This window comes from Ovis canadensis, chromosome 1 (assembly GCF_042477335.2).
Source record: "Ovis canadensis isolate MfBH-ARS-UI-01 breed Bighorn chromosome 1, ARS-UI_OviCan_v2, whole genome shotgun sequence".
In the NCBI taxonomy this organism is placed as follows: Eukaryota; Metazoa; Chordata; class Mammalia; order Artiodactyla; family Bovidae; genus Ovis; species Ovis canadensis.
In genome coordinates, this window is record NC_091245.1 from 71,668,346 (window position 1) to 71,688,142 (window position 19,797).

At 43.8% G+C, this 19,797-nt stretch overlaps 1 non-coding gene across 1 annotated transcript; it reads left to right on the top strand.

The window, feature by feature from the left end:
* The first annotated feature begins 8,705 nt into the window (after window positions 1–8,705).
* On the top strand, window positions 8,706–8,790 carry TRNAR-UCU (transfer RNA arginine (anticodon UCU)). Its single transcript is given in 2 exon segments — window positions 8,706–8,742; window positions 8,755–8,790. It is a non-coding gene; the product is annotated as a tRNA-Arg (tRNA).
* Window positions 8,791–19,797: the final 11,007 nt, after the last annotated feature.

Sequence of the window (19,797 nt, forward strand, 5' to 3'; positions counted from 1 at the left end):
ATCTCTAATGGCCAGTACAGTGTGGGTGCCGTCAGCAGAGTGGAGGCCTGGCCAATGGGAATGGTCCCCTCCCGTGAGGCACTACCCTTTGGTATAGTGGTCATATACCCATAGTCGTATTACACCTGAAGAATTCATCCATGTATTCATCTATCCATCCATACATCAGTTCATTCGACAGTTGCGTGAGTTGTGTTTAAGGCTGTAGCACAGAATCTGCTATGATGGTACCCTGGAGATCTTTCCATGTATCATTATTGTCTACCACAGGCTGGAAAATGCCAAATCACTGGCCACCAAGGAGGGTCAGCCAGAGAAGCAGACGGAAAGGACTGGCCCCTCTCTATTTCTTGATGCCTCCCCATTGCTAGTGTTGAAGAACTTGGTATTAACTAGCCCTTTCCTTTCAAATGGGAATTCGTTTGTATAATGGTGGGGTCACATTTATACAACCAAATTGTCAGCGATCCAGAAGTAAACCCTTTGTATTCAAGGGCAGATATTCCGGGACAAGGAGGGAAATTTCAGCCAGCGTATTTGATAGTGCTTGAGCCTGACATCTTGCAGATATAGCAAAATGCATAGAGTGGATTCTTTCAAGGAGAAAGTGGACAAGGACCAGAGAATAGTAAAACAAGGAGCATCTCAGTCAATCTCCGTGTTCGTCAGGTGAACTGGGATAAATACTGAGTCTGGTACCAAATTTCTGAGTCATAACTGTCTGGATCCTTGATCAGATGTGAGGCCTGATGTCAGGAGAGAAGCTTCCGACTTAGTCAGAGTAACTTGGAGTGAGAACAAAACTGAATCACCTCAAGAATCTTCCTTCTTGGAATATTTGGTGATTGAAATGGAGGAGGGAAATTGGCTGCCATATTAAGAGGGGGAAGCAACTAATATTAGAGATGGGGTGTGGGGCTTCCCTGGCGGCTCACACTGTACTGGAGTTGATCCATGTGGCCCAGAGAATGCAGAAGTGACGGCGTGGGACTTCTGTGGCTAGGTCATAAAGGCATGCGGCGTCCACCTCTCTCTTAGATCATTCAGTCTGGGCGAGGCAGCCCTGTTGAGAGGGCTGAGGCGAGGAACTAAGCGCTCCTGCCAACAGGCCTGTGAGTGGAGTCGTCTTGGGAGCAGACCCTCCCACCCCAGTCGAACCTTCAGGTACTCACAGCCCCAAACCACCTCGAGAGAAACCCTCAGTGTAAACCGCTCAGCTAAGTGGCTCCCTGACCCACAGAAACTGAGATAATTTTATTGTTTTGAGTTGCTAAGGTCTGAGATAAGTGGTTAATGCAGCCCTAGGTAACTGCCAAGCTTCCCTGGTGCCTCAGGGGTAAAGAATTTGCCTGCCAATGCAGGAGACTTGGGTTCAATCCCTGAGTCACAAAGATGCCCCTAGAGGAGGAAATGGCAGCCCACTTCATTATCCCTGCCTGGGGAATCCCATGATGATTGAGGAGCCTGGAGGGCTAAAGTCCATGCGGTTGCAACACAATTTAGCAACTAAAGGCAACAACTTTGGTGACCTTTTCCACCAGTACCTGTTGCAGCCAAGGCCAAGTTAGCTGGACCCATTCAGACACTGGACTGCTCAGCCACTGCCATTTCCCCAGCCCTGACCTGTCTTTTTCCTCCATCCTCCCTAGTCCGTTTACTAACTCCTTGCCTGGAGATCCTTGCAGGCAAGTCGGCCCTAGGTTAGGTAGCCCTTTCCAAATGCAGCTTCCTCCCTGCTTTGCCCTTTCAGGATGTAATCTCAGTCTCTCCCCTTGAAGCCCCAGACCACTGCACCTGTCTCACTGAGACACTGTTTTACCTTGCATCACAATTGTGTACCTTTCATCATATATTCTAGGCAGTAAGCCAGGCACACGTCTTTTTCCTTTGTATGTCAACCAGACACTCAACCATTGCTTGTTGAAGAGATGAAGTCATAAGACAACACTAAGCACAAATCAAATGGGATGTAATTTTTCCCTGACCCTTGGGCTCCATTCCATTCAGCCTGTGTATCACCTCCTAAATTAACCGTTCTAAAACACAGCCATTCTCACGCCAAAAGAAACGACCTACTGCGTGAAATCCACGTTCCTCATCCTGAACCAAGCTTGCCCCCAGCTCCCTTGCCACATCTGGCCTCCATCCTACTTGCCCAGCATCCTGACTCTGCAAACCCTCACCCCAGCTGTACATTCATAAGGACTCTTTTGTGTCTCTTTTCTACATTAATATCTAAATTTCTTCATTCTGGCACTTTTTCTTTTCCTTCTTCTATTCCACCTTGCCACCTAGCTTGCTTAATGGTGAGCACTAAGCTTATTAGGATGAAAAAAGCAATCATTTAAATGTTGTGAGCAGATTTTGTCTTCATAAATCCTTCAGGGATACATTGTTTTCCTCTTGCTTTGGGAAACCATGTGGTTGTACTCAGGAAAATAAGAATCCACACAAGGTTCCTGGGGGAGAGTAATGAGGAAACCACGGAGCTGAAGGTAGATGTTTTAGTTGGAGAAGCTGAGCGTTCTGTTTGGTACATCATGTAAATATGACGTCAACAGCTGAGTAGGAGTTCGGTAGGGAGGCTGAGAATGTTTCTTGAGTTGCAACAAATTTAGCTGACCTTGTATCTGAGGTGGTTTGTTCCTGCAGAATGTATGAGATTTCTTTATTGAGAGCTGCTTGCTAATAATAACAGCAAACAGTTGCTACACACTTACTGTGTGCCAGGACTCAAACTGCAGAAACCCTTACAAGGATTAACTCCCATAATCCTCACAACAACTTTAGGATTTTTCAGAGGTGGAGGAGAAGGCTCAGAAAAGTTAAAGCTGATGTCTTACAAATTAGAGGCACAACCAAGATGTGAACACCAGGAGTCTGACTTCGCAGCCTATGTTCCTAACCACCAATCTCGGAGTGTTTGATTTTTTAAAAAAATCTCTTCCTTTACATTTTTTCTTTTAAAAAGATAATTAGTATAGAGTATATGCTTTTCATTTGGGAATGCAAACTCAAAAGCCGTTTACCGGTAGGGATACCCAATCACATTTTGCCCCTTTTTCATATGCCATCTTCCGTTAGTTTGCTCCTTATTTCACAGTCACAGGTATTTCTCCCAAGGAATCTGAAGTGTCCTTAAAGGTAGGGATGTGTCTTAAACTTCTATTCTAGCTGCCACAGTAGGCCCAACTGTATCCTCCCTAAATACTCCTTGAATTGAATTACACTGGTACTCCAATGACCTTCTCCCTCTGGAGCAAAGCAAAGCTAGTGAAAATAAATAGAAATACAGTGGATTTCTAGAGATTCTGGGGAAGGCTGAAGCTGCTTTTAAGCACTGCAAATAGAACTCAGGAACTTTAAAATAATCCTCCTATACAAACATGAGAAGTGTTACTGCAGACTCCCAAAGGGGTATAATGATCTGAACTTAAAAATAAGACACCGAGATGAAGTAGGGTTTTGCTGCCCAGGGAACTCAAGCTGCAGCTGTGTGATCAGCCACTCACAGTCCATGCTTTGGCTCCCTCTGTTGGCAGAAAAGAAGAGGCTTGTCTGTTTTCACCTGTAGGAATTCTTGGTGCAAGCTGTGTGATGGCTGTGAACTGCATGTACTATTGCCTGAGATTCAGCTCTTAGATTTAGGAAAGGGGATGAGAAAGCCTACTGGATCTTTCTCCTTAGATGGAAACTAAATACAGATTTACGTTCCTTTTATATGCTAACACTGCTGCCTCTAAAACCAGACTCACTACAAACCACTTATTGTCAGAGAACAGACACAGCACTTGTTCCACCATGGCTTTCCCAGGCACCAACTGTAAGATGGAAGCAAGTACACCTTGATTGCTCACAGAGCTGGTCACACAAGCCCTGGTTTTCCCACACTGTCTGGTAACCTTGTATCTTGGTAATGTTTTCCATGACAAAGACAACTACTAAAAGCAATCCAATGTCTAAAAATTATTTGCTTGATTTATTAAGTGGAATTAAGGACAAACACATCTTTTCTTAACATGTGATTTCTTTTTCTATTCCCCCTTCCCAGACCTTTCACATATGAGTCTGAACTGTTAATCATGTCAATGTCTCATCATTTGTGATTTGGCTCCAATGCTCCCAGAATTCCTCTGTATGGTATTCCAAGGAAACATTCAGTGAGTTCAGTTCAGTTCAGTCCAGTCGCTCAGTCGTGTCCGACTCTTTGAGACCCCATGAATCGCAGCACGCCAGGCCTCCCTGTCCATCACCAACTCCTGGAGTTCACTCAAACTCACGTCCATCGAGTCGGTAATGCCATCCAGCCATCTCATCCTCTGTTGTCCCTTTCTCCCCCTGCCCCCAATCCCTCCCAGCATCAGAGTCTTTTCCAGTGAGTCAACTCTTCGCATGAGGTGGCCAAAGTACTGGAGTTTCAGCTTTAGCATCAGTCCTTCCAAAGAACACCCAGGACTGATCTCCTTCAGAATGGACTGGTTGGATCTCCTTGCAGTCCAAGGGACTCTCAAGAGTCTTCTACAACACCACAGTTCAAAAGCAGCAATTCTTCGGTGCTCAGCTTTCTTCACAGTCCAACTCTCGCATCCATACATGACTACTGGAAAAACCACAGCCTTGACTAGACGGACCTTTGTTGGCAAAGTAATGTCTCTGTTTTTTTAATATGCTATCTAGGTTGATCATAACTTTCCTTCCAAGGAGTAAGCGTCTTTTAATTTCATGGCTACAGTCACCATCTGCAGTGCTTTTGGAGCCCCCCAAAATAAAATCTGACACTGTTTCCACTGTTTCCCCATCTATTTCCCATGAAGTGATGGGACCAGATGCCATGATCTTGGTTTTCTGAATATTGAGCTTTAAGCCAACTTTTTCACTCTCCTCTTTCACTTTCATCAAGAGGCTTTTTAGTTCCTCTTCACTTTCTGCCATAAGGGTGGTGTCATCTGCATATCTGAGGTTATTGATATTTCTCCCGGAAGTCTTGATTCCAGCTTGTGTTTCTTCCAGTCCAGCGTTTCTCATGATGTACTCTGCATATAAGTTAAATAAACAGGGTGACAATATACAGCCTTGACGGACTCCTTTTCCTATTTGGAACCAGTCTGTTGTTCCATGTCCAGTTCTAACTGTTGCTTCCTGACCTGCATACACATTTCTCAAAGGCAGGTCAGGTGGTCTGCTATTCCCATCTCTTTCAGAATTTTCCATAGTTTATTGTGATCCACACAGTCAAAGGCTTTGGCACAGTCAATAAAGCAGAAATAGATGTTTTTCTGGAACTCTGTTGCTTTTTCGATGATCCAGCAGATGTTGGCAATTTGATCTCTGGTTCCTCTGCCTTTTCTACAACCAGCTTGAACATCTGGAAGTTCACGGTTCATGTACTGCTGACGCTTGGCTTGGAGAATTTTGAGCATTACTTTACATTGCAATTGCAAGGACTAGTGAAGACTCTAAGATACCACTAATGCCTGGCACATTTCCAAGTTCAAAAAAGATTAAACAAAAACACTCTGAAGTCATTTGCTATTTTAAGAGTTAATTTTGTATATGTCAGAATTTCTCCTTCCTGCATATAAGGATATTTATTTCATTAATCTTAAAGAGGGCATAATGATGTTTTACATAAAGTGCTTACTGTCAAGAAACTTTATGTATTGTGGTAAAATGAAACATACAGGCCTAGCATCAGTCTGGGCTCTGGCATTGTTTGGAGAGGCAATGAACACAGGCCCTTAGCATCCCTGCACGTTCTTGCTGAGTGTGCTAAGAATGTAAGACCCTGCTCACTTGGCTCATTCTTCCAGGCTGTTTGCAGTGACCAACCTTGAAGGATTAGGGAATGTCTGTGAGACAAAGACCCAGCTTGCTTACTGCTTGCTATAAAATGGAAGGTTCCCCAAGATCAGTATTCCTCTTATGTAATGAAACTCATTATGTGTGCAATCATCCATCTGAGCCCACCTGCTTCTTTCCTGTGAGAAATGGGGTTCAGAGAACTGATACAATCATGTTAGCACTCTGGCTACAGTGAAAGTCTTTCATCTCTGACCCAGGAGTTCTATGTGTTCTGTCAACATCCATGAAACTGGAAAGATGTCATAACTGGCAAGTAGGGTAAAACAGACGATTCTTCAAAGTTCTTGTCACACTCCAGCGGGGCCTCCCTACACAAGTCATTCAAACTCTTTAGCTGCAGTTTCCCTTCCTTATAAAGAGGATGTAGTATCTGGCTCATACCACTGTAGTGGTTCAGTTCAGTTCAGTTGCTCAGTCATGTCCGACTCTTTTCGACCCCATGGATTGCAGCATGACAGCTGCATGTCCATTGCAGCATGTCCATTGCAGCATGTCCATCACCAACTCCTGGAGCCTGCTCAAACTCATGTCCATCAAGTGGGTGATGCCATCCAACCATCTCATCTTCTGTAGTCCTCTTTTCCTACTGCCCTCAATCTTTCCCAGTATCGGGATCTTTTCCAAGGAGTCAATCTTTGCATCAGGTGGCCAAAGTATTGGAGCTTCAGCTTCAGCATCAGTCCTTCCAATGAATATTGAGGACTGATTTCCTTTAAGATTGACTGGTTTGATCTCCTTGCAGTCCAAGGGACTCTCAAGAGTCTTCTCCAAGAGCACAATTCAAAGGCATCAATTTTTCCACGCTCAGCTTTCTTTATGGTCTAACTCACATCCATACATGATTACTGGAAAAACCATAGCTTTGACTTGATGGACTTCTGCAGCAAAGTAATGCCCCTGCTTTTTAATATGCTGTCTAGGTTGGTCATAGCTTTTCTTCCAAGGAGAAGAAAAGCTTCTAATTTCATCTTTTAATTTCATGGCTGCAGTCACCATCTGCAGTGATTTTGGAGCCTAAGAAAATAAAGTCTGTCACTGTTTCCATTGTTTCCCCATCTATTTGCCATGAAGTGATGGGATTGGATGCCATGATCTTCGTTTTTTGAATGTTGAGTTTTAAGCCAGGTTTTAAGTCTCCTCTTTCACTTTCATTAAGAGATTCTTTAGCTCCTCTTCACTTTCTGCTATAAGGGTGGTATCATCTGCGTATCTGAGGTCATTGATACTTCTCCTGGCAATCTTGATCCCAGCTTGTGTTTAATCCAGCCCGAAATTTCACATGACGTACTCCGCATATAAGTTAAACAAGCAGGGTGACAATAGACAGCCGTGACTACTCCTTTCCCGATTTGAAACCTGTCTGTTGTTCCATGTCCGGTTCTATCTGTTGCTTCTTAGATTTCTCAGGAGGCAGGTAAGGTGGTCTGGTGTTTCCAACTCTTAAAGAATTTTCCAGTTGGTTGTGATCCACAAAGACTTTGGCGTAATCAAAGTGGAGTGAAGTTAAATAAGAATGCACTGATCCCTACTCTACTCGACCCTTCCTGGGTGCTTCCTCTCTCTTTAGCACTGGGATAGGGTGCGGAAGGCACGATGTAGCTAGCTGGGCAGAGTGGAACGGAGTAGACCACAGGGTAGGCTGCAAACGAACCTCAAGAGAGAGCACTGTAGCAGCCCCGCAATTTCTAAGTAGGCGGGCTCGGAAAACCGCAAGCTCATTGGAGCGGGGACCAGGATTTTGTATGCAAAGGCGTTTGCGGGGCAACCACGCGTTTTTTACTTGGCTCGTCTATTTCAAGTGGCTTTCGGGTCGTACTGATAGGAATTACGGGGACCACTGAAACCCCAGGTGCCATCAGACAAATCCTTGGATTCGTGGCGACCGCGCCCTTTCGAGCAGCGGGAGCTCACCCAGCCTGTGGCTGCGCCGCCTCCCGGAAACCCCGCGGCTGCTCTCGGGTGCGCGCCCCCCGACCGCTCGCGACCGCTCACGCATGCTCCCCAAGCTCCCACGCGCGCAGGCCCTTAGCCGCCGCCGCCGCCCACGCAGCCGCGTGCTCTGGCCGCGCGGACTCTGCGGCTGTGCTGCGCCCACCGAGCCAGCTGCCGGCGCTGGGACGACCTCTCGGAGGATGCTGCAGCGCGGGGCGCGTCGCCCCCCTCAGTCCACCAGAGCCCGGATACCTCAGAAATTCGGCTCTGGGTCTGTGGGGAGCGAAATGCAACCCAAACTCCATTTTGCCGAACCCCGCGCAAATAAACACACACAAGCATTCACACAGACGTCGCCGCGACCCGCGCCCGCCGCGGCGGATCCCGGCCGCGTGCGGCCAGGGAAGAGCTCGGGACTCGGGAGGGGTCGCTGCTCGGGACCAGCCGATAAACGGTGCGACGTAAGTGCCCGGCGTTACCGGCCCGGCTTAAAGGCGCAACTGCCGGCCCGAGGCCTGCAACGCCGGGGCGGGGCCAGGCCGCGCGGAACCGGCCGCGGGAGAGCGGGCAGGCGGGGGAGATCGGAAAGGAAAATAGCCGGGGAGGAAGAGCGCGGGCGTGATTTGTCCTCCTCGGCCAGGTACTGCGGCGCCCAGGGCGGGCGGGAGACCGGGCTGCGGCTGAGCTCAGACTCGCCAGCCCTCGCCCGGCGCCCCCGCAACATCCCTTCTCTTGCAAGACTAAGCCGAGTTTATTAAAAGGCGGTCGCCGAATGAGGACGGGCGCCAGCGGCCGATGTTTGGAAGTGCCCTGGCCTCAGTGATGCAGACCAACAATATGGGGGCGGTGGGAAGGGCGCGGGGCCGTCGCCTCTGGCTTAACAGAGCAGATGCGCAAAGACTCCAACAGGTGGCTCCGTGGCGCAATGGATAGCGCATTGGACTTCTAGAGGCTGAAGACATTCAAAGGTTCCGGGTTCGAGTCCCGGCGGAGTCGGAGGTTTTTTCCGACCCCCTGTTTTATTTTCTACACCTGTCATTTCTCTCCTTTTCTTAAAGGGTGTACACTCGCATCGCATTCTCTGCCCGCTCTCCCTACTGCCTTCGGCTTTCTGCAGCTCTTTTTCTTCTAGTCGCTCGCACCTCTATAGTCTGTCCCTCCCCCTACTTCCCTGCCTCGGTGGCTCTGGGCCAGGGCCCTGCCGACTCCGGAGCCTGATCTGGGAACTGGAAAAGCAGCCCGTGCGGCATCGAGGCAAGGTCTCGCGGTTTCGGCCTAAGCAGAACGCGGCGGTAGCCCCGTCTCGGTTGTTCCGGAGAGCTGGCTCCAGACCCCTTCTCCAGAGCCGCGATTGTGGCTGCTAGGGAGGGAGGGGCGAGCGAAGGACAAGGAGACGCGCCCACACGGTGAACAGTCCTCCAGCCCAGAAGGCTCCCAGATTGTCACGAACTGGAATCCCCAGTGGGATCCTGTCACAAATACAGATTTCTGGGCGTCACCCCAGTGGGGCCCAGGAATCTGACTTTCGAATAAGAACGCCTGCTCCTCTCCTCCATGATTCCGGTGTAAAAAGACCCAGGGTCTACTCTGCCTGTCAGCTCCTTTAGGCATGGCTATCTTACACCTCTTTACCGACTGAGCTACCGGCGAAGCCCTTCTGACAGTTCATATCTTTGCATGAGATTAGGGTTCTACCTCGATGAATGCGAATAAATCAGTGAGTGAATGAAATTTTAACAGTGATGCAACAAACAATTTATGCAAAAAATACAAAATCCCAAATTGTCCAAAAAAGTACAGGGAAAAGTAAATATCTTTGTTCTTCCTATTTCCCAGCCCTTCAGCTCTATAAGCCATCAGTGAAAACGGTTTCTTGGAAATATTTTCAGATTTATTTTATGCACATGTCAGCATTTCTGCATCTACCCTCTTTATGTTTGTTGATGTTATTGATGTAGGTGGTTTCGCATTGCCATTGGTGGTATGCTATGCTTGCTAACTCACTTATTAATGCAATAGGACTGCCTTGTTCCATTGCACCTAAGTATCATAATGATTTAATAGTCCCCAATAGTTGGCTATATCAGTGTTATGTGTTTTCCTAGTGTTTCAGTGAACATCCTTATTCTTATTAGTGTACACAAGTGCAAATTTATTTGTAGGATAGATTCCTAGGAAATTGAATTGCTGGGTCAAAGGCTTGTTTGTGCATTCTTTGATAGATATTACCAAATTGCTTTGGTAGAGATTGTATCCATTTTACTGTCACTAACAGTGATAAAAGTGGCATTTCAAATTTGCTTAGAAGAGGAGGAATGTTCACTGTCAGTGATTCTGAGACAAAATTCCCACTTCAGTCCTTTTACAGAGGTATATTTCAGATGAAAATACAAATAATATGACCATCAAAAGCACTAAAATAAAATGTGATGAAGTTATTTAATAACTTAAGGGGTACAACTCCAAACCTAGAAGCCACTAAAAAATCAATAAATCCAAATATATGGATTTCTGTAAGACAAAAAATAAAATACCATAAACAAAATCAAAAGACAAACTGGAAAAGAACAATTGTAATACATATCACAAAAAAGGGCTGGTTTCTTTAGTGTGTAAACAACACCTGCAAACCAAGAAGCAAATGACCAATGATGGAATAGAAAAATGACCAAACCCACCACACACACAGTAGGTATCTAGAAAATATATTTGGGTTTGTTTTCTTTTAAACAGACATTATATTTTGGCTTTAACTTCTTTTTCTAAAGTTAAATCTGATAGTTTTGTAGACAACCAAGATTCCTGTGCTATTTATTAGTTGCACTAAAGTACTCACCTACCTTTCTTATTTAAAAAAATGTTAATAGACATACAGTTGAATTGCAGTGTTGTGTACAGTATAGTGATTCAGTTATATATAAAAATATTTTTTTTACATACTCTTCCAGTATAGGTTATTATGATAAAAATATTCTTTTTTTACATACTCTTCCAGTATAGGTTATTATAAGATATTGAGTATAGTTCTATGTCTACTGTTATTTTGTATATAGAGATCTGTATTGGTTAATCCCAAGTTTCCCTCTCCCCCTTACCTTTTTGGTAACCATAAATTTGTTTTCTTTGGCTGTGAGTCTATTTCTGTTTTGTAAATAAGTTCATTTGTATCGGTTTTAAAAGATGCATATAAGTGATACCATATGCCATTTGTCTTTCTCTGTTTGACTTAATATGATAATCTCTAGGTCCATCCATGTTGCTGCAAATGGCATAATTTCATTCTTTTTTATGGCTGAGTAATATTCCATCATGTGCGTGTATGTGAATACCACATTTTCTTTATCCATTCATCTGTCAATGGACACTTAGGTTGCTTCCTTGTCTTGGCTATTGTAAACAGTACTGCAGTGAACATTCGGATACATGCATGTTAATTCAAATTAGACTATTCTTCAGATATATGCCCAGGAGTGGGGTTGCTGGATCATATGACAACTCTGTTTTTAGTTTTTAAGGAACCTCTAATGGTCTCCATAGTGACTACACAAATTTACATCCCCCCGTGTGTAGGAGAATTCCTTTTTCTGCACACACTCTCCAACATTTATTATTTGTATACTTTTTCATGATGGCCATTTTGACTGGTGTGAGGTGACACCTCACTGTAGTTTTGATTTCCTTTTCACTAATAGTTAACCACATTGAGCATCTGTTCATGTGACTGTTGGCCATCTGTATGTCCTCTTTGGAGAAATGTCTGTTTAGGTCTTCTGCCCATATACTGATTGGGTTGTTTTTTTTATCTTAAGCTGTATGAGCTGTTTGTGTATTTTGGAAATTAATCTCTTGGTAACATTGTTTGCAAATATTTTTTATACTCTGTAGATTGTCCTCTTTTGGTTTTCTTTGCTTTGCAAAAGCTTTTAAGTTTAATTAGGCCACATTTGTTTATTTTTGTTTTTATTTTCGTTACTCTAGGAGATAGGTCCAAAAACATTCTGTAATTTATGTCAAAAAGTGTCATATCTTTTCCTCCAGGAGTTTTATGGTATCTGGTCCTACATTTAGGTCTTTAATCCATTTTGAGTTTTTTATACAGTGTTCAAGATGTTCTAATTTCATTCTTTTACAGGTCGCTGCCTAGTTTTCCCAGCACCACTTATTGAAGAGACTGTCTTTTCTTCACTGAATATTCTTGCTTCCTTTGTTGTAGATTAATTTTGACCATAAGTGAGTGAGTTTACTTCTGGGCTTTCTGTTCTGTTTCATTGATCTGTGTGTCTGTTTTTGTGCCAGTATCATACTGTTTTGATTACTGTAGCTTTGAAGTATAGTCTCAGGTCAAGGAGCTTGACTCCTCCAGCTCTGTTCTTCTTTCTCAAGATTGTTTTGGCTACGAGGGGTCTTTTGTGTTTCGTAGAAATTTAAAATTTTTTGTTCCAGATCTGTGAAAAATGCCATTGGTAATTAGATAGGGATCACATTGAATCTGTATGTTGCCTTGGGTTATAGAGCCACTTTAACAATATTGATTCTTCAATCCAAGAACATGGTACATCTTTTCATGTCTCTCTTTCATCTACATCTATAGTTTTTGGAGTACTGGTTTTTGTCTCCTTTGGTAAGTTTATTGCTAGGTATTTTATTATTTTTGGTGTGATGGTAAATGGGATTGTTTCCTTAATTTCTCTGCTATTTTGTTGTTAGTGTATAGAAATGGAACAAGTTTCTAGATATTAGTTGTGTATCTTGCAACTTTACTGATTCACTGATGAGCTCTGGTAGTTTTCTTGTGGCACCTTTGGCGTTTTCTGTGTCCAGCATCATGTCATCTGCAAACAGTGACAGTATTAGTTCTTCTTTTCCAATGTGGATTCCTTTCCTTTCCTTTTCTTCTCTGATAGCTGTATCTAGGATGTCCAAAACTATTAGTATGTTGAGTAAAAGTGGCAAGAGTGGGCATCCTTGTCTTGTTCTTCATCTTAGAGGGAATGCATTCAGCTTTTCATCAGTGAGGATATTAGCTGTGGGTTTGGATGTGTGTTCTGTGTCAGCCCTCTGAATATGGATCCCAAGCTGGAACAGCACAAGATGGGAGGCTGGATGACCAGTTCAGGGCTGTTGAGGTCATCTAGGTAAGAAAATGATGAGGGCTGGAACTAGGGAGGGGGTTTGGAGAGAGGGATGAGTATACAAATTGAGAGAGATTAAAGGAAGCCAAATTGATGGGACTTGATGAATTAAGTGATATATAGAGGAGCAGGGGCAGTCAGAAAAAAACTCATTTCTAACCAGGGACTACGGGTGGATACTGAAAGAGTCATGAAGGAGACAGACAGAGAAGTGGGTCAAGTTCAGATTTCTTGAGGTCTCTGAGGAACATCCTGGAGAAGAGGTACAGTGGCAGTTGATATGCAGTGTGAAGTACATAGCAAGCTCTCAGTGAATACTTACCGAATGAAAGGACTAAAAGGAAAGTAGGTATTTAGGGAAAGAGGGAAGAAAGAGGTGGTCTAGAGCTCAGGAGGCTGATCTAGGCTTGAGATTTAAAATTCATTCACCTACAGATGGCACTTGAGACCATGTGAGGTCATGCGGGGGAGTGTAGATGGTGTATGGAGAGATGAGGATTGAAGACAAAAACCTAGAGATAGACAGTTGAAGGATAGCAAAAGAATGAGTTCTTCAGAGAGAACAAAAAGAGTAGCCAGGGAGGTATTAATAGGAAGAAATCCAGGAAGAAGCATTATCTCCGAAAACAGATGGAGTAAGTTTCCTCTTGAGGAGGACTGAGTCAAGAGGAAAAGGAAGACATCTCACATTTTTCTAAACACCTGCTTCATGATAGCAACTTTATTTAACCCTTGCCATTTAATTATCCCCCCAACCCTAAAAAGCACAAAATCTCCCCACTTTACAGATGAGAAAATTGAGGTGCAAAAATGTTATGGGGGTAAGGTGAAAGGATTAGCCTAAGCATGATGGAAGAGTGTCTGCTCTTCTAAGGCAAGCAGGAAGCGGGCAGAGCGTAAAACATGAAGATAGAGAAGGGAAAATTATAGGTTTCCATGTTTGAGGACCTGTTTCCTTTGTGCCCTCTTTCACTGCTCTGTGTCACACACTCAGAATTCAGGAAGGTATTGACAAAGTGGGAGCTCTGCCCCAAAGGTGGAGACATTCCTATCTTAATGCCACATAGAGCCAGTACAGACCTAAAAGACCAGGGGCTCAGGGAGGTTTCATTCCAGCTTCCTCTTGATCTGAGGCTTTCTGTATCAAAAAATTAAAAAAAAACATTTTACAACTTCATCCACCTTCTATGGCAGCTACTCAGTCAGGAGACCCAGGCTCCTTATTCTTCATCTTCAAAGTGCAACTTCCACCTCATGGTCCAAGATGATTGCTGCTGCCCCTGCTGTCAGGTCAGCATACAAGTTAGTGGGGAGAAGGTAAAGGGACAGAGCCTCATTTCAAGCTCACCTTTCTCTGAGGACACCTCCCAGAAGTTGCACAAACCACGTTCATTCACATCCCATGGAAAGGTGGGACTATTCCCAGCTAAAAATCTTATGTTCTGTTAACTATAAAAGAAAGGGGAAAAATCCAGCAGTTTCTGCCGGTGATGCTGAAATAGGTATGCACATAGCTGTAGTGCATAGCTAAAATGAAAGTGGAACAGAATTATACATATTAGCTCTGTGACTTTAGGCAGGTTACTTAATTTCTCTGTGCCTTAGTTTCTTCATTAATAAAATGATGAGGATAATAGTAGGACTTATCTCCTGGGTTTACCTAAAGGTTACCTAAATTGATATATATGTATGTACGTTTCATACATATGTACATACATACATAATGGTTACATAAAATAAGTTGTAAGTCCTTAGAAAATGCCTGGCACTTAGTAAGTGCTATAGTGTTTATTAAAAACAAAGTAAAAGTAAGCAGAGTCAAATGGGAATTCCAAGGATGCACGTATTGGTGGGGAAAAAACAAAAAATACTTTATGAAGAAATGTAGAACATCAGCTCATTGATGCCTGGAATGGTCTTATTCCTTCCCTGGGCACCCTGAGCCCCTGGGCCTGTTGCCTTGCACAGAGAAGATGCTCAAAGTACTGGTTTCTGAATGGGTTTGAAAGGTTAGTAGTATTTTTTTAGGTGGGTTGGAGGCAAGGAAAATAGTCTAGGTGGAGTTAACCATATGAACAGAAATAAAGGTGAACACTTACTGTATCCAGCACAGTAGCTAGTGTGCAGAGCGTGGTATATCAGCTAGTTTGGTTTGGCTGAAATCTGTCAGTTGGGTCCAGGCAGAAAGACACATCACTTTAGGAAATGTAATATGGGGAACTGTCACACAGGTGATCAAAGTGTAGGTAACCCAGAAATTCCAACAGTAGGAAACCTCTTATCACTCCTAGTGCCAGCGGGACATGGGAGGAGGTGTTGTTCCTAGAACCCAGAATCCTGAGTGGTGGGGGACTGCCTGGTGGGAGCTGGGAAATGGCAGAGCTGCAACCCAACCCAAGCCAGAGAGGGAGAGAAACACCCTCTTCCCTTCTGTCCTCCTCTCAGGTCAGTGTCTCACTGGAAAGTCAGTTTGGCATCTGGGAAATATCATTTCTTGAAGCCCAGAGCAGAGCAGTGAGAGAAACAGGCAGATGACCAGCAAAAAGGCAGTTTGGAGCATAGGCAGGGCAGTGAGGAACATAAGCCTGTGGTGGTGTCCTTTTATGGAGTCTTGAATGTCAGATCTTGAACGCAGGGGTTGCCTCATGTTTTGTTAGGCAGAGGTAGGCCACAGAACGTAAAAAAGCAAAGGCATTGTTCAAACCATTTTAGGAAGACTTCCCCAATGGGGAAGATGGAGAACAGGGAAATAGTAGCTTCCCTTTGAGTACCTGTCATGTGCCAGGTATGGTGCTAAACATTTATCTCAGAAAGATGATGTGTCTGGTTCTGGATATGCTGAGTGAGAGAGGACATCACAATAACATGGATGGGCATATTACAGAGTTAATAGGAAATTTGCATCTGAAGCCGAGGTGTAGAGATGTAAGGGTGGATGGACCTCCCTGGTGGTGTACTGAATAAGAATATGCCTGTTGACGCAGGAGACATGGGTTCAATCCCTGGTCCAGGAAGATTCCACATGCCGTGAGCAACTAAGCCCATGCATCACAATTACTGACGCCTGCGTGCTCTAGGGTCCACGAGCCACAACTACGGAGCTCGCATGCTGCAATTACTGAAGTGTGCACCTAGAGCCTGTGCTCCACAAAAAAAGAAGCCACATTGACAAGCCTGCTCTCCCCAACTAGAGAAAACGCATATACAGCAACAAAACTAAGTGCAACCAAAAACAAATTATTTTAAAAAAGCGATGTTAGGATGGAGACTTTGGTGTTTTCTGCAGAGAAGTGAGAGCAAAGCAGGAGAGGGAGAACAAGACATTCAAGTTAAACAGTATAGAGGAAGAAGATAAGAGGGCAGGCATTATGGAAGACTAGCAAGCAGTGGGCAGAGTAAGAAAACCAGTGAAGAGTAGAGAGAGAGGAGAAGCAGAAAGTTTATCTTCTGCAGGCACCAAAAGAGGCTGGAGCTTCAAGAAGGAAGGGTCAGTAATGTTAAATAACATTTCCTGGCCAGAAGAGATGAAGACAAAGATAAAAGCTATTGAATGCAACAGCTGGATGCGTGGAGGAATGGTTTCTCTTGATGGATTAGGTCACAGAAGGAACAGTGGGTATTTCCTTGGCTGGGAGTGGCAGGTGCGAGTAACAGGAAAAAAAAAAGAGTAAAGGGATAAAGAAACTGTAGAGATAAAGAGGTTCTCACCAATGGATCCAGATTGATTAGGGAGGAAAATGTATCCTGATGAGGGTGGAGGACTGGGAGGGTGAAATACTTGAGATCAGGCATTTATAGTCTTTGGAGTCTACAGGACTTTGGAGCCACCTCAGATAATTCCAAAGTGCAGTCAAGGTTGGGTTAGAGTGAACTGGAGGGAAGGCTAACAGAACAGACTGGGATAGTCAAAGTCCAGAATCTTGACCACTGAACAGTTTCAAGCAGTGAGTCTAAGTCTATGATGGAGATTGACTGAGGTGGAGTGGAAATAGGGTGACTAGAATTGATGAGACTGAGCCTGAGAAACTGCAGGCTTGTCTTGGTTCAGTTGCCTTTGGACAGATCAGGATAATGATTTTCACTAAAGGAAAAACCAAGAGTCAACCTTAAAGGACTACAGTCAGGTAAAATGTGACAGGGTTGAGTCATGATTCAGCAGTCACCGAAGCACGAGGAGAGGTGCTGGGCCGGCTGTGTGCTCTCTTCCCCTCACTTGGACATCCACCTCCCCCCTGGCAGGTGGGGGCAGCGGACAGTTGAAGCAGGTTAAGTGGCAGACTTGGCTGGAAGGGCAGATGTTACAGCTACATCAGCCAAAGTTTGGGTGAGCTTTACATTACAGAATTAAGCCGTGGCTTGTTCTCCTAGCTCTCGTTTCAGAGCCAGCCATTTTGATTTGTATATACATAAAAATGTATACACATAGATTTGAGGGAAAAAATATTTTCCTGATAAAACCTTAACATACAAATTTTATTAACTAGAGTGTGTGCCTTGTTTTTGTTCTCTACTAGTACATTACTCCTGTGAACTTCCCTGAGTTATGGGGGGTGGAGGAGTGGATGTAGGAGGGAGGGACTGAAAACTTCATATACACATTTCTTCATATAGATGACTGCATGCACATATTTCTCTCCTGCCACTGAGAAAGGTTGAGGAACACCTCTCAGTCATTTGTAATTGTCCTCACTGTTTTGGGGAGCTAAAGTTCATATGGTAATTGACCTAAATCTAATTAAAGTTTTCATAATCCACGTTTCACTTTTCTTCCCTTGATGAACGTGACCTCAGAATTTGAGTACATTGCATGGGATCTGAGGTCAAGATTTTGGCACCTGAACCATACCAGCTTCTGCTTTGCAATTCTGCCCAGGAGGTTGTAACCATAAGGAAGATGAATCAATGGAAAACAAAGTATACCACTCACGTAATAGCTTTACAAGAGCACCGTGACTGCAGACTTCTCAGTTAAGCTGCGATTGAATGACTTATACCCCTGTCATCCCCTACCTTTCATAGAGAAAGCCTGGCTCAGGAAAGCCCAAATTCTCATTTCCCACCTCATTTTGAAGAGAGAATGATAGGCCTGCCCACTAACAGGGCAAGAGTGACTGCAGATGGTTTCTGACCTGTTACTACATCAGCCCTATTTATTTGTGAAAGTATAGCATAATGGGTGTATCAGGCTCACCTCACTCTGGTTAGCAACTCCTCTTTCCTTAGGAGGGGTAACTGGGAAGGAGGCAGATGGAGAAGAGCAGGACTTCTAAATTCTGAGCAGTGCCACACAAAAGGTGTGGGTCGTTTTGGTTTTCTAGCCAATTTCTATGCTGTTGTTTAGTCGCTAAGTCGTGTTCCACTCTCTTGCGACCCCATGGACTATAGCCCACCAGGCTCCTCCATTCATGGGATTCTCCAGGCAAGAATATTGGAGTGAGTTGCCATTTCCTACTCCAGGGGATCTTTTGACCCAGGAATCGAACACGTCTCCTGCAGGTGGGAGGTGGGTTCTTTACTGCCGAGCCACTGGGGAAGCCCTTCTATGCTGTACTACCATTAAACTGAAGATAAATTTCAAGAATGTGTTAGGCCTTCGAGATCTGCTCAGCAGCCAGCTGAATGACCTCATTTGATACCATGTGGAGTACAAGCCACCTAGCCCAGCCCTGGCCTGCTGAATCATGAGACTGAGTAAAACAGTGGCTGTTTTGAATCAGAGTCTTGGGGCAATTTTTTACAGTGATAACGAATGAACACCTATCACCTGAACCTATACGTTTCCCCCTTCTCACAGCTGGTGTTCAGTGTTTATTGGTAACTTTACATTTCAGAACCACCTCTAGTTATCTCAACTTACATTTCATAGTTTGAAACATTCCAACTCTGATAAAACACTGATCTGCTTAAGATAAGTCATGCTACTGACCCTGCTTCAGGGAAATTATTATAATTTGAATGCATTCTGTCTTCATTTTTAAACAATGAGACCTGAATTTTACATTCTAGTCAGATGCTTTGGGGAGTTTTTTAAATCATTTTGTTTCAATCCTTAACTGCATGCTTTCAATAAGATATTGTAGATGGTTATTCTAAACAGTAGTTGTCATTACTTGAGAGACTGAACTGAATGAGTACCTGCACATATTCCAGAGATGGTACTGAAAATTTTTTCATGAGTTTTTCTTATGCTATATTTAGAATGCAACCCCTTGAATTTATCCCAGTTGCTCACAGTTTCATTAAATGTTTCTGTACAGCCTTTCTTCCTTTTAAAAGCCTGCTATTTATTCTCTGAACAACCAACCATGGCTTGTAGTCTGACAGCCTTGTTAGGGAACCCATGAGACATTTCCTCGGGTTTTAAAAATAGGTATAATGGTGTTTCTCTAAAGCAGTTGTTTTTAATCTCATGGCAGAACACTGAACAGAGCTGATTTTTGTGTTAAGATTCTAGGAAGCCGAGAACCTGCCTTCATCAACTGTTGTTTTCTAATTTCTTCCATCTTCATTTTCCTTTCCCTAATTTCCTTACTTAAGGAAAAACAACACCCCCCCCCCCAAAGAAACCAACAACAAAACCACCAAAACTAGCACTGTAGACTATCTTTTTAATAAGTTGTCTTAAAAGCATTTCAGGTGTCTTTCAAGAGCTCCTTAAGGTATTCTGAAGGCTCTTCTTTCATTACACTGTATCAGTACTTAGTACACTTTTTAATGCTTTCCAGTTGAGAAGTCATGGTACTTCTGATAGTCATTAGCCTTCAAATAAATAGCTCCAGTAAGTGAACTGAGTTTAGTTGACATAAGCCAAAGACACTAAACCTGTTTCTCAATAGTGGTTTTGCTTAAAAAAAAAAAAAAAAAAAGATAA